This window comes from Bos javanicus, chromosome 11 (genome assembly GCF_032452875.1).
Source record: "Bos javanicus breed banteng chromosome 11, ARS-OSU_banteng_1.0, whole genome shotgun sequence".
NCBI lineage: Eukaryota > Metazoa > Chordata > Mammalia > Artiodactyla > Bovidae > Bos > Bos javanicus.
In genome coordinates this window covers 49,178,675-49,190,983 of record NC_083878.1, presented here as the reverse complement: position 1 = coordinate 49,190,983, position 12,309 = coordinate 49,178,675, and the positions used below count along the sequence as shown (strand labels likewise).

General features: G+C 47.9%; 1 long non-coding RNA gene across 1 annotated transcript; it reads left to right on the top strand.

The window, feature by feature from the left end:
• The first annotated feature begins 752 nt into the window (after nt 1-752).
• Nucleotides 753-5,256, top strand: LOC133257142 (uncharacterized). The gene is made up of 4 exons (XR_009739427.1): nt 753-875; nt 1,866-2,545; nt 3,961-4,129; nt 5,084-5,256. It is a non-coding gene; the product is annotated as an uncharacterized LOC133257142 (long non-coding RNA).
• Nucleotides 5,257-12,309: the final 7,053 nt, after the last annotated feature.

Genomic DNA, 12,309 nt, shown 5'->3' with positions numbered 1-12,309 from the left:
AGGGAAGCTCAGATTTAACTGGGTAGCCTGTATTTTTCTTACAGATGAGGGCCAATGGCCTTTATGACACAGATGACTATTCAGAGGCCCAGAAGTTGGGACCAGACCCCTGGCTGGGGCTTCCTTCCTTTCCATTGGTTGTCTCTCCCCATCAGCCAGGTCACTGCCAGGCTGGGCTGAACCTGGCTCTGAGGGAAAGGCCCAGCCTCTTTGGTGATGTTGAGAAGGCTGGTGTGGGTCTAGGGCACCTGAGGTGCCCATGGAGCTCATGATCAGGGTCCATGAAGCCCAAGAATGCAGAGCTGGGAGGGGGAGCTGTCAGGATCTACCCTGAGGGCACCTTTTTCTACGTCTGAATCAGGTAGTGCTACATTGGCTTATATGGCTGGAAGGAGACCCGGAATACGAGGAGAAGGATGACGTGGCGACACCAGCCCAGACCTCTGGGGTGGGAGGAAGATATGAGGCAGGGGGCATGGATGCTTACCTGGCCAAGAGCCCTACCTGACCCCTCAGTAGTGGGGACTTCTCCTCCCGTTACCACATCAGGGCAGGGTGGGCATCATGGCGGCCAGTGCTCTCCATTAACACCCGGCTCAGCTCAGAAAGTTCTAGTGCTGGGCAGGGGGGGTGGAGAGGGATGTGTGGAAGCTCTGAGGTACATACCTCCCCCCACTTCTCCATAGACTGACACTGGTGTTTGTGGTAAACCCAGTGACACGGGAGGTGGCTGATAAGAGGAAAAGAACCCTGTCCAGTCAGATTGCCAAGTTCCCAGCCTCTATAAAACAGGCTGTGGAGGGAGCCTGGGCAGCTGCCCACCATGACCTCTTGGGCTGTTCTGCTCGTCACCTCGGTGCTCCTGGTCGCTCCAGGTGAGGACATTCCCCTTGGGGTAGATCCCAATGGCTCCTCCTCCCAGCCCTGCTTTCTCAGGCTTTGTGGACCCAAACATGAGCTCCAAGGTCACCTCAGGTCCCACAGCCTTCTCACCATCACCACGGAGGCTGGGCCTTACCCTCAGAGTCAGGTTCAGCCCGGCCTGGCAGTGACCTGGCCAATGGGGAGAGAGAGCCAGTGGGAAAGAAGGGAGCCCCAGCCAGGGGTCTGGTCCCAATTCTACTGCTCAGGCTATGGGGCCCAGGGGGCTCCCTTTCCCTTCCTGGGCCTCTGGCTCTTCATCTGCATCATGAAGATCACTGACCCACCGGTGGGTCTGAGGTTTCTTCTGGCCCACAATGGCCAGGGTGATGACAGGGCATCTGAGTGAATGGGGACCTCTCACTGTTCCAGACTCACTCCCTTGTCCCCATACCTTTCCTCTCTCCCAGTGCCCGGGCTCACTGGAAGTTCTAAGGGTTTAGCTGAGTGCAAGGACCCTTCTGGAGGGGAGAACAGGTTAGGCTGGGCCACCTGACATGAGGTTTTTTTTTTGAGGAAAGGGAAAAAGAAAAACAATCCCTTAAAAGAAGATGAGGGAAGTTTCCTTTTAGACGGGCCCCAAATCTGTGTGTGTGTGTGTGTGTGAGAGAGAGAGAGAGAGAGACACACACACACACACACACACACACACACACACACACAGAGACAGACAGACAAGACAGAGAGACAGAGATGGTGGTGCAATGGTGATGGCTGGGGGGACTTATCCTCTTTGCTCTCCAAGGAACTTGAGAGTGTGTGTTTCTCCTGACGGTGAGTCAGAGCAGCCCCAGGGCAGAGCAAGGCAGCAGGCGCCTGGGTCCCCTCACAAAGCCGCCTCCCCGTCCTGGGTGCCAGCTGCCTCCTGGGCTCTCCCAGCCAGAAGCAATGACTTCTCCTCTCCCTCTGTCTGTGGAGGGCTGCTCATGCTGTTTCTTCCCCAGGGCTGGCCTTTTCTGGTCTGACTCCTGAGTGCCATGACCAGGCGACGGCCCATCTGTGGGATGGAGACAAGTTGCGCCAGGGCCTGGCCCCGGAGGATCCCCAGGTACACGGATGGCTTCCTGCTGCTCCCCCACCATCCCTCTCCTTCCTTTCCTCCCTGGGCAGTGCCAGGGGTGAGGGCCTGGAGACTGAACTGGTCAGGGGATGGGGAGGCAGGGCTGGGAGCTGAAGATGCTGGTTTTGTTCACACTTGTACCTGACTGTGGGATGGGGGCTACCCTGGTGGCTGGGCCCTCCCCAAGAGCCTCCTCCTTGTCTGATGGTAGAACAGCAGAGGGGCAGATGCTGGGCTGGGGCCGGTGCTGTGGGTGTGGGGGCAGGTCGTGGGGTCTCTCAGCCCCTCAAAGACAGGCAGAGAGATGGGCAGGGGCCAGCCAGTCTGGCTCAGGTCCTCATATGGACAGACAGATCATGGGTCATCCTACTGGCCTTGAAAGCCCCCAAGGGCCCCTTCCTGGTGCCCTTCCAAGGTTGGGGTGTCCGAGAGACCACTCTGAGGGACTTCCTTTCCTAATAGGGTGACCTGGTGCTCCAAAGAGAAGAGCTGAACCAATTCTGTGGTCCTTGTCAGAAGATAATGCAGATGTTGAAGTACATGGTGGGAAATAGGCCCAGCAAGGTGAGACTGGAGGCGTGTGGAGCCTGTTGGGTGGAGTGGTGCCCCTGAGGGGATGGGGAGGGTGGCAGATGGTGAAGAGGGCTACCAGAATGGCTGAGGGTCTGTGGGCTGCTCAAATGTGTGCCAATGGACTTTGGAGAATTCCCTCAACTTGAGGCATTCTGGGAGTGTGAAAGTGGGAGGAAGAGTGTGTGGTTTCCATCAAGTTCTTGAAGGGAACCTGTCCCCAGGGAAGGTAGGGACCTCCCATTCATGTCCAGGATATGGCTCTGGGAGGTTGGTTCCAGATCAAGCCTGAGTCAGGAAAGGTATGTCCCAGGTTCTCCACATCCGAGCTGTATGGCTTGGACAAGTCATAAACACTTTGTGAGCCTCAGTTTTCTTACCTATGGAATGGGATGGACAAGAACCCCAAGTTGCCTAGGACTTTTTTTAAACAGATGATTTTATTTATGTATTTATTTGACTGTGCTGGGTCTTGGTTGCCTCTCAGACTTTCTCTCTAGTTGCTCTGAGTGGGGGCTACTCTGTCACTGGGGTGCTCAGGCTTCTCACTGCGGCGGCTCTTCCTGTTGTGGAGCACTGGCTCTCAGCATGCGGACTTCAGTAGTTGAGACACGTGGGCTCAGTAGTTGTGGCTCCTGGGCTCTACAGCACAGGCTCAGTGGTTGTGTTGCACCAGCTTCGTTGCTCCCCAGCGTGTGGGGTCTTCCTGGACCTCAGATCCTCTCCTGTACTGGCAGGTGGATTCTTCACCATGAGCCACCAGGGAAGTCCTGCCTAGGCCTTTTAAAGGAGCTGAAAAGTGGGATGTACTTAGCTCCAACTTAATGCTTAAGAAGTGGATGTATCATCACAGGAATCAGTTTCACTCTCCCCCTGCCCCCCTTAGCTCCCTTGACCTGCTTAGCCCTCTGTCTTCATCCTGGGATCCTCAGATTTATCCTCTTCCCCTGGGATGGCAGGATAAGATATTCCAAAATCAATGAACCAAGGCTTCAAGTTCAGATCCCCTCCTAACCCACTGCACCCAACCCCAACCCCCACCCCCCAACCCAGCACCAGTCAGGCCCTGGACCCAGAAGCTACGTAGGCAGAGCCTTTAAAGTGGGTCTGGGCACCACTCTCCACCCAGAAGACAGGGCCCAGGTATATAGGAGCTGAGACTCAGCAGGACCAATTGTCTTTTCCGGAGCCCCTGCTGGTCAGGCTTGGGCCAGGACTCAGGGATGAGGAACAGGGGCTGAGCCCTGTTTCTCCAGTCCCCGCTCCAGTGGCCACCAGGCACCAGCTCCCTGGCCACTGGTCCCATTGCCAGACCCGCCTGGGGACCAAAGCTGCCAGGGCTTGCAGAAAGGCAATGCCAGGCAGAGTTCACCTGAGGTCTATTTCCCACCACGGCGCTACCGCTCCAGAATGTCATCATCCGTGTGACCTCCAAGGTGTGCAGCAAGATGGGGCTGTGGAGCATCCTTTGCAACCAGATGATGAAGAAGTATCTCAATCGCATCTCTAACGACATCATGGCTAGGAAGACACCTCAGGCCATCTGTGTGGACATCAAGTTGTGCAAGCGCAAGGCAGGTACGTGCAGAGGCAACAGAAGGGAGTTATTTCCTGACAGCCTCCCCGCAAATGTGCAATAGAGTTTACAAACACAGGAAGGCACCTGTCAGAGAGAACTTGCTAAGTAGCTCACACCTGCCCCTCCCAGCCTTCTGGCCATATGACACATCACTCCAATCACTCCCAACAGGGACAGCGTTGAGCAGATGGGCAGGTAGACCTTGGCTCCTACCAAAGTCCTTTCTCAACATTTGAGAAAAACTCCTAACAGCCTGAGGCAACCTCCCCCTGCCCCTCCCCACACTCCCACAAAAAGTCCTGGAGTTAAATCAGGTCCCCATTTCTCCTCAGCTGTGTGACCTTGGGCAAGTGGCTAAACCTCTTCGAGCTTCAGTTTTCTCACCTGTGAAAGGGGGATAATGACTCCTGTTTCTGAGGTTGGGGTGAGGACTGAATAAGACCATCATGTATGACGAGGTTGACACCAAGGAAATGGCCTGAGACTAAGATACTGGAGACATCAGAGCCTGATCGAACTCCAACCTCCCAGCCCACCCCTGATCCCAGAATGGGAGCCGAGGCCACATCCTTCTCCATGACATAGGGGCCTAAGAGCTGGGCTGGAGGAATCTCATGGGGTGGGAGGAGGGCTAGGGCTGCCCAGGCTATGCCTGGAGATTTCAGGCAATGGCTATAAGAGATGGGACGGGGAAGGGGTCCTCCGTTCCGGTCTGGCAGCTCATCCACTCTCACTGATGCTTTGCGGCCTGATGCTTGCAGATTGCCCATTAGTATGAGGTCCCCACCGTTTCCTGTGGCTTTTATTTTCAAAGCCCCACCACCTACACAGGCTCCTGAAGGGCTTCCAGGAGGGGACACTGCATGTGTACCACAAGGACAGGTGGCTCTGAGTCCCCATCCCCTCTAGAGACCCCACACACTGCCCCTTGCTGTCTCTTCTCTCCACACCAGGTCTCATCTGAGCCCCCGGATCCCCCAACCCCACCCTGGGGAAGAAGTACAGAAACTCCAGCATCCTCGGTCAGCTCCTTCCTTCCTGAATCCAGGAGTCTTCACTCTAGTTTCTCTCATCTAACTTCTTCCACTGCCTTCCCCGCTCAGGAGAATAAAATATCAAGCAAGAATTTTTGCAGCTTCTTTTCCTTTGCTGGGTTTCAGAGGAGGGGCACGCTCATCTGACTCATGAGTTCATTCAATAAACATGCTGTATGTCCACCTGTGATCCTAGATGCTAGGGATTTAGCAGTGAATAAGACAACTTAGCAGCTCTCACACATGTGGTCATGAAATGCTTATTGTGCTGCATGTCACTCCAAGAACCTGGAGTACACTACGAATATACCCCCAGGAACTCTCAGATCAGCTGGGGAAACCAGCCGGGTTAGGGTTTTGTTGTTATTCAGTCGATGAGCTGTGTTCGACCCTTTGCCACCGCATGGACTGCAGCATGCCAGGCTTCCCTGTCCTTCACTATATTCTGAAGCTTGTTCAACTCATATCCATTGAATCAGTGATCTCATCCAACCATCTCATTCTCTGTCATCCCCTTCTTCTCCTGCCCTCAGTCTTTCCCAGCATCAGGGTCTTTTCTAATGAGTTGGCTCTTTGCATCAAGTGGTCAAAGTATTAGAGCTTCAGCTTCAGCATCAGTCCTTCCAATGAAAATTCAGAGTTGATTTCCTTTAAGATTGACTGGTTGGTTCTCATTGATGTCCAAGGTATTCTCAAGAGTCTTCTCCAGCACCACAATTTGAAAGCATCAGTTCTTCAGTGCTCAGCCTTCTTTATTGTTCAACTCTCACATCTGTACATGAGTACTGGAAAAACCATAGCTTTGACTATATGGACCTTTGTCAGCAAAGTGATGTCTCTAGATTTTCTTTCAAGGAGCAAACGTCTTTTAATTTCAAGGCTGTAGTTACTGTCCTCAGTGATTTTGGAGCTCAAGAAAATAAAGTCTGTCACTGTTTCCATTTTTGTCCTCATCTATTTGCCATGAAGTGATGAGACTGGATGCCATGATCTTAATTTTTTGAATGTTAAGTTTTAAGCCAGGTTTTTTACTCTTAGGGTTAGAGTTCTTCTGGATATTAGGAACTGAAACTTAGCCTTTTACTTCTCACAGAAGGCAGCCTTCTCCTTTTTTTTTTTGGGCTGTGCCTTGAGTTTGGGTGAACTCTAGGAGTTGGTGATGGACAGGGAGGCCTGGGGTGCTGCAGTTCATGGGGTCACAAAGAGTCAGACATGACTGAGCGACTGAACTGAACTGAGGCTTGCAGGATCTTAGTTCCCCAACCAGGGTTCAAACCCGTGCCCCCTGCAGTGGAAGCGCAGAGTCCTAATCACTGGGCGTCCAGGGAATTCCCAGGCAGCTTTCTTTTTCTGTTTTGGGGGCGTGTATTATTTAGTGCACTTTTGCCTTCCAGCAACTGAAGTTTTAGCTTATTCTGGCTTAAATAAAAAAGGTAATTTAATGGCACCAATACTGAACCAGTCCACAGAGCTTCAGGCACAGAATGATCCAGAAATCTGTGGTGTCACCAGAGTTTTGTTTCTGTGGTCCTACCATTTTCTTTTTTCTTCCCACCTCTGTATACTAAAATTGACCTCAGGCCAGCTTCCTTCTCGGCAGCAGAAATGGCTGCATTAGATCAAAACTTGCCATCTTTCTGGTGTGTCAACAGGAAACAGAGGGTTCTTTGGTAACCTCTCTTTTAGTGGCTCCCTTGGAAGGGAAAAGAAACTTCTTTCCCAGAATCCCATCAGACATCTCCCAGTTTTTATCTGCAAAGGGATCAGCTGCCCATCTTGAACCAACCAGTGTGTTTAGGGGCACGGCATACAATGGTTAGCATAAGTCAAGTCAGGGTACATCTCTGTGGCTGAGATGGAGTCCAGCCCACCCTAATCATTTGGTTGACAATGGACATGACAATTTGGGAAGAGATTGAGGCTCAAAGAGGGGAAAATAAAGAGTTCAATCAGAAAAAGAGTTCAAATGATGAAATCTGGGGCAATTTGAGTATCAAAAAAGACTATGACAATAATAGATTATAACCCACTGAATAAGTTAGAATCCATGAAAGTGAAAGTCGTTCAGTCATGTCTGACTCTTTGTGACCCCATGGACGGTAACCTGCCAATCTCCTCTGTCCGTCCAGGTGAGAATACTGAAGTGGGTAGCTGTTTCCTTCCCCAGGGGATCTTCCCAACCCAGGGACTGAACCCAGGTCTCTTGCAATATAGGCCGATTCTTTACCATCTGAGCCACGAGGGAAGCCCAAGAACACTGGAGTGGGTAGCCTATCCCTTCTCCAGGGGATCTTCCTGACCCAGGACTCAAACGGGAGTCTCCTGCATTGCAGGAGGATCCTCTACCAGTTGATCTCCCAGGGAAGCCCAATGAAGTCATACAAATAATAAATTAATAAGCAAGGGAAAATGGAAAGTGTTACCCTATAGTAGAATGCCAATGAATAAATGTAGACATAGTTATAAAGTCTACCTCACAAAATACTTATTAATTAGATTTTGGGGGAGGGGGCTGCACCATGCAGCTTGAGGGATCTCAGTTCCTGAATGAGGGATAGAACCCCCACCCTCAGCAATGAAAGAATGGAGTCCATTGGAATTAATAAATAATTAATTTCTGGGTTTTCCTTGGCAGTTCAGTGGTTAGGACTCAGCACTTTCACTCCAGTGGGGCTGAGTTTGATCCCTGGTCAGGGAAATAGGATCCTGCAAACCTTGAGGCATGGCCAAGGAAAAAAAGCAACTTCCATTATGAGTTAACTTGACAGCAGAGAAACTTAGCAGACAGGGGATGCTACTAATGGACAAGTCAACATCATGGGGTTCATGATGTAACGCAATGAGAAGAATGTACAACTCATTTCTGACAATAAGCATACATCATCAGGAAAGGTCAGACGAACTCAAACTGATATTTTACATAGTAGCTGCCCTGTACTTTTCAAAAATGCCAAGATCAAGAAAGACAAGGAAAGACTGAAGAACTGCTCAAGGTCAAAGGAAACTAAAAAATACATTGATCTAACTGCAATATATGATCTTGTTTGGGATCCAGACCTATAAAAGACACTATTGGGGACAATCTATGAAATGTAACTGGAGTCTGTGATGCTAATATTATGTGAATGCTAGTTTTCTGATTTTGATGGTTGTACTAAGTTATGTATGAGCTTGTCCTTGTAAGGAAATACACACTGAAGTATCAAGAGGGGATGTAAGGCACCATTTTCTACAATTTACTGTCAAATGGTTTAGAAGGAATCGTGATATTTTCACATAGAAAAGGGGCTTCCTTGGTGGCTCAGTGGTAAAGAACTTCCCTGTCAATGCAGGAAATGTGGGTTCAATCCCTGGGTTGAGAAAATCCACTGGAGAAGGAAATGGCAACCCACTCCAGCATTCTTGCCTGCGAAATCCTATGGACAGAGGAACTGGGAGGGCTACAGTCCATGGGGTTGCAAAAGAGTCAGACACCACTTAGTGACTGATCAATAACAACAGCACGCTGAAAGACACATACCACATGCCTATGGTAAAACGCAAACAGTGGGGAATATGGTTAAAGTTAACGGAAACTCTTTGTATTAGTCTTGCAATTTTTCTCTAAATTTGAAATTATTTAAAGGTGAAAATAAATGACTTGTAGTCATTTGGCCTTAGCAAATGCATAGATGGTGTTAAGGGTGTCATCAAAAAGACATGACTCCAGTTTGACCTGCGGGCTGGACCCAGGTGTTTGGAGGCTGTTCATAGTAGGGATAATCCTTTTCCTCTCTGTAGGGTCAGCCATAATGTCCCTTCTTCTATTTCTGATTCTAATAATTTAAGTATTTTCTCTTTTTATCTTTGTCAGTCTAGATAAACTTTTCACTTTTGTTGATCTTTTCAAAGAACCAGTTTCTGTTTTCATTGTTTTTTTCTCTGTGCTGTCCTGTGCTTAGTCATTCAGGTGTGTTTGACTCTTTGCAACACCATGGACTGCAGCCCACCAGGCTCCTCTGTCCATGGGGATTTTCCAGGCAAGAATACTGGAGTGGGTTGTCATGTCCTTAGCTGGTAAAGAATCTGCCTGCAATGCAGGAGACGCCGGTTCAATTCTTGGGTCAGGAAGATTTCCCAGAGAAGGGATAGGCTACCAACTCCAGTATTCTTGAGCTTCCCTGGTGGCTCAGATGATAAAGAATCTGCTGCAACTGGAGAGACCTGGGTTTGATCCTTGGGTTGGGAAGATCCCCTGGAGGAGATTTTTCCTCTAATGTTTCTCTATTCTTCTTCTTTTTTTTTTATTGAAGTATAGTTGATATACAGTGTTTTAGGTGTACTGAAAAGTGATTCAGTTATATATATACACATACTTTTTCAGATTATTTCACATGATAGGTTATTACAAGATACTGAATAGAGTTCCCTGTGCTATATGGTAGGTCACTGGTATTGATTTTATATATAATAGTCAGTCAGTCAGTTCAGTTGCTCAGTCATATCCGACTCTTTGCAACCCCTTGAATCGCAGCACGCCAGGCCTCCCTGTCCATCATCATCTCCCGGAGTTCACTCAAACTCACGTCCATTGAGTCGGTGATGCCATCCAGCCATCCCATCCTCTGTCATCCCCTTCTCCTCCTGCCCCCAATCCCTCCCAGCATCAGAGTCTTTTCCAATGAGTCAACTCTTTGCATGAGGTGGCCAAAGTACTGGAGTTTCAGCTTTAGTATCATTCCTTCCAAAGAACACCTAGGACCGATCTCCTTTAGAATGGACTGGTTGGATCTCCTTGCAGTCCAAGGGACTCTCAAGAGTCTTTTCCAACACCACAGTTCAAAAGCATCAATTCTTTGGCGCTCAGTTTTCTTCACAGTCCAACTCTCACATCCATACATGACTACTGGAAAAACCATAGCCTTGACTAGACGAAGTTGGCAAAGTAATGTTGCTGCTTTTGAATATGCTATCTAGGTTGGTCATAACTTTCCTTTTTTTTTTTTTCCTATTATATAACATAGTATTTTTTTTAATTTTATTTTATTTTTAAACTTTACAATATTGTATTAGTTTTGCCAAATATCGAAATGAATCTGCCATAGGTATACCCGCGTTCCCCATCCTGAACCCTCCTCCCTCCTCCCTCCCCTACCCCCACTCTGGGTCGTCCCAGTGCGGGGAGGAGCTAAGATGGCGGAGGAGTAGGACGGGGAGAACACTTTCTCCCCCACAAATTCATCAAAAGAACATTTAAACGCCGAGTAAATTCCACAAAACAACTTCTGAAAGCCGGCAGAGGACATCAGGCACCCAGAAAAGCAACCCAAGTCTTCGAAAGGAGGTAGGGAAAAAAAAAAAAGATAACTTTCCTTCCAAGAAGTAAGCGTCTTTTAATTTCATGGCTGCAATCACCATCTGCAGTGATTTTGGAGCCCCCAAAAATAAAGTCTGACACTGTTTCCACTGTTTCCCCATCTATTTGCCATGAAGTGGTGGGACCAGATGCCATGATCTTCGTTTTCTGAATGTTGAGCTTTAAGCCAACTTTTTCACTCTCCTCTTTGACTTTCATCAAGAGGCTTTTTAGTTCCTCTTCACTTTCTGCCATAAGGGTGGTGTCATCTGCATATCTGAGGTTATTGATATTTCTCCCGGCAGTCTTGATTCCAGCTTGTGCTTCTTCCAGCCCAACGTTTTTCATCATCTATTAATCCAATATTCCTGACTTGTCCCTTCCCCTCTTTTCCCTTTGGTAACCATAAGTCTGTTTTCTACGTTTGTGAGTTGATTTCTGTAAGTTCATTTGTACCACACTTTATTTTTCATTATTTCCTGCTTATTTATTTATTTTTGGTTGCACTGGGTCTTCATTGCTGCACATGAGCTTTTTCTAGTTGCAGAGACTGTGGACTACTATCTAGTAGCAATGCCTGGGCTTCTCATTGCAGGGGCTTCTCTTGTTGCAGAGCACAGGCCCTAGAGCAGAGGCTCAGTAGTTGTGGCACATAGGCTTAGCTGCCCTGCAGCATGTGAAATCTTCTAGGACTTGGGATTGAGCCCAGGTCCCCTGCATTGGCAGGTGGATTCTGCCAATTTGTATCATATTTTATTCTTTTATTTTTTTTTCAAGAGGATACTAACTGTTTTATTGATTACACATGATACAAGGTTGATACACCAGCTTCATTCCCATCTATAACTTTATCTGATATCATAATTCAATTTATATATATTGCATAGGATGTGCCAATGATCATTAACAACCAAAAAACTCCATGACTTTGAGTGGGTGAACTTTTTAATGGTGAACTCATATCACAACACAGTAACTGTCAGTTCATCTATATCAAGGTTCTGAAGACAACAACTTGTCCACCAAAGCAGGTTGTAAACAAATTTTGAATTAAACCTGGGATCACCCTGAAGGAATTCTAACTTCACTCTGTTGGGGTAGTTTACCAAAATGGCTTTTGGTAAACTAACTTTACATGGCACATTAAAAAAAAGAGACACATTTATTCAGCGTCACGATCAGACTATTACATTTAGTAATTAACATTATGGGTGAAAAAAAAAAAAAAGAAAGAAAGAAAGAAATCCACATTAAAATCCTTTTTTGGCATACTTTACACTTTCCACAGAACAGAAACTAAGTTAACCTGTTATACAATTAGTCAAAGCTACGGTTTTTCCAATAGTCACGTATGGATATGAGAGTTGGACCGTAAAGAAAGCTGAGTGCTAAAGAATTGATGCTTTGAACTGTGGTGTTGGAGAAGACTCTTGAGAGTCCCTTGAACTGTAAGGAAATCAAACCAGTCAATCGTAAAGGAGATCAGTCCTGAATATTCATTAGAAGGACTGATTCTGAATTTGAAGCTAAAATACTTTGGCCACCTGATGTGAAGAACTGATTTATTGGAAAAGACCCTGATACTGGGAAAGATTGAAGGCAGGAGAAGGGGAGGACAGAGGATGAGATGGCTGGATGGCATCACTGACTTGATGGATATGAATTTGAGCAAGCTCCGGGAGTTGGTGATGGACAGAGAAGCCTGACGTGCTGCAGTCCATGGGGTCACAAAGAGTTGGACACAACTGAGTGAACTGAGCTGAACAGAACAATTAGCCAAAGGGCTTCCCAGGTGGCACTAGTGGTAAAG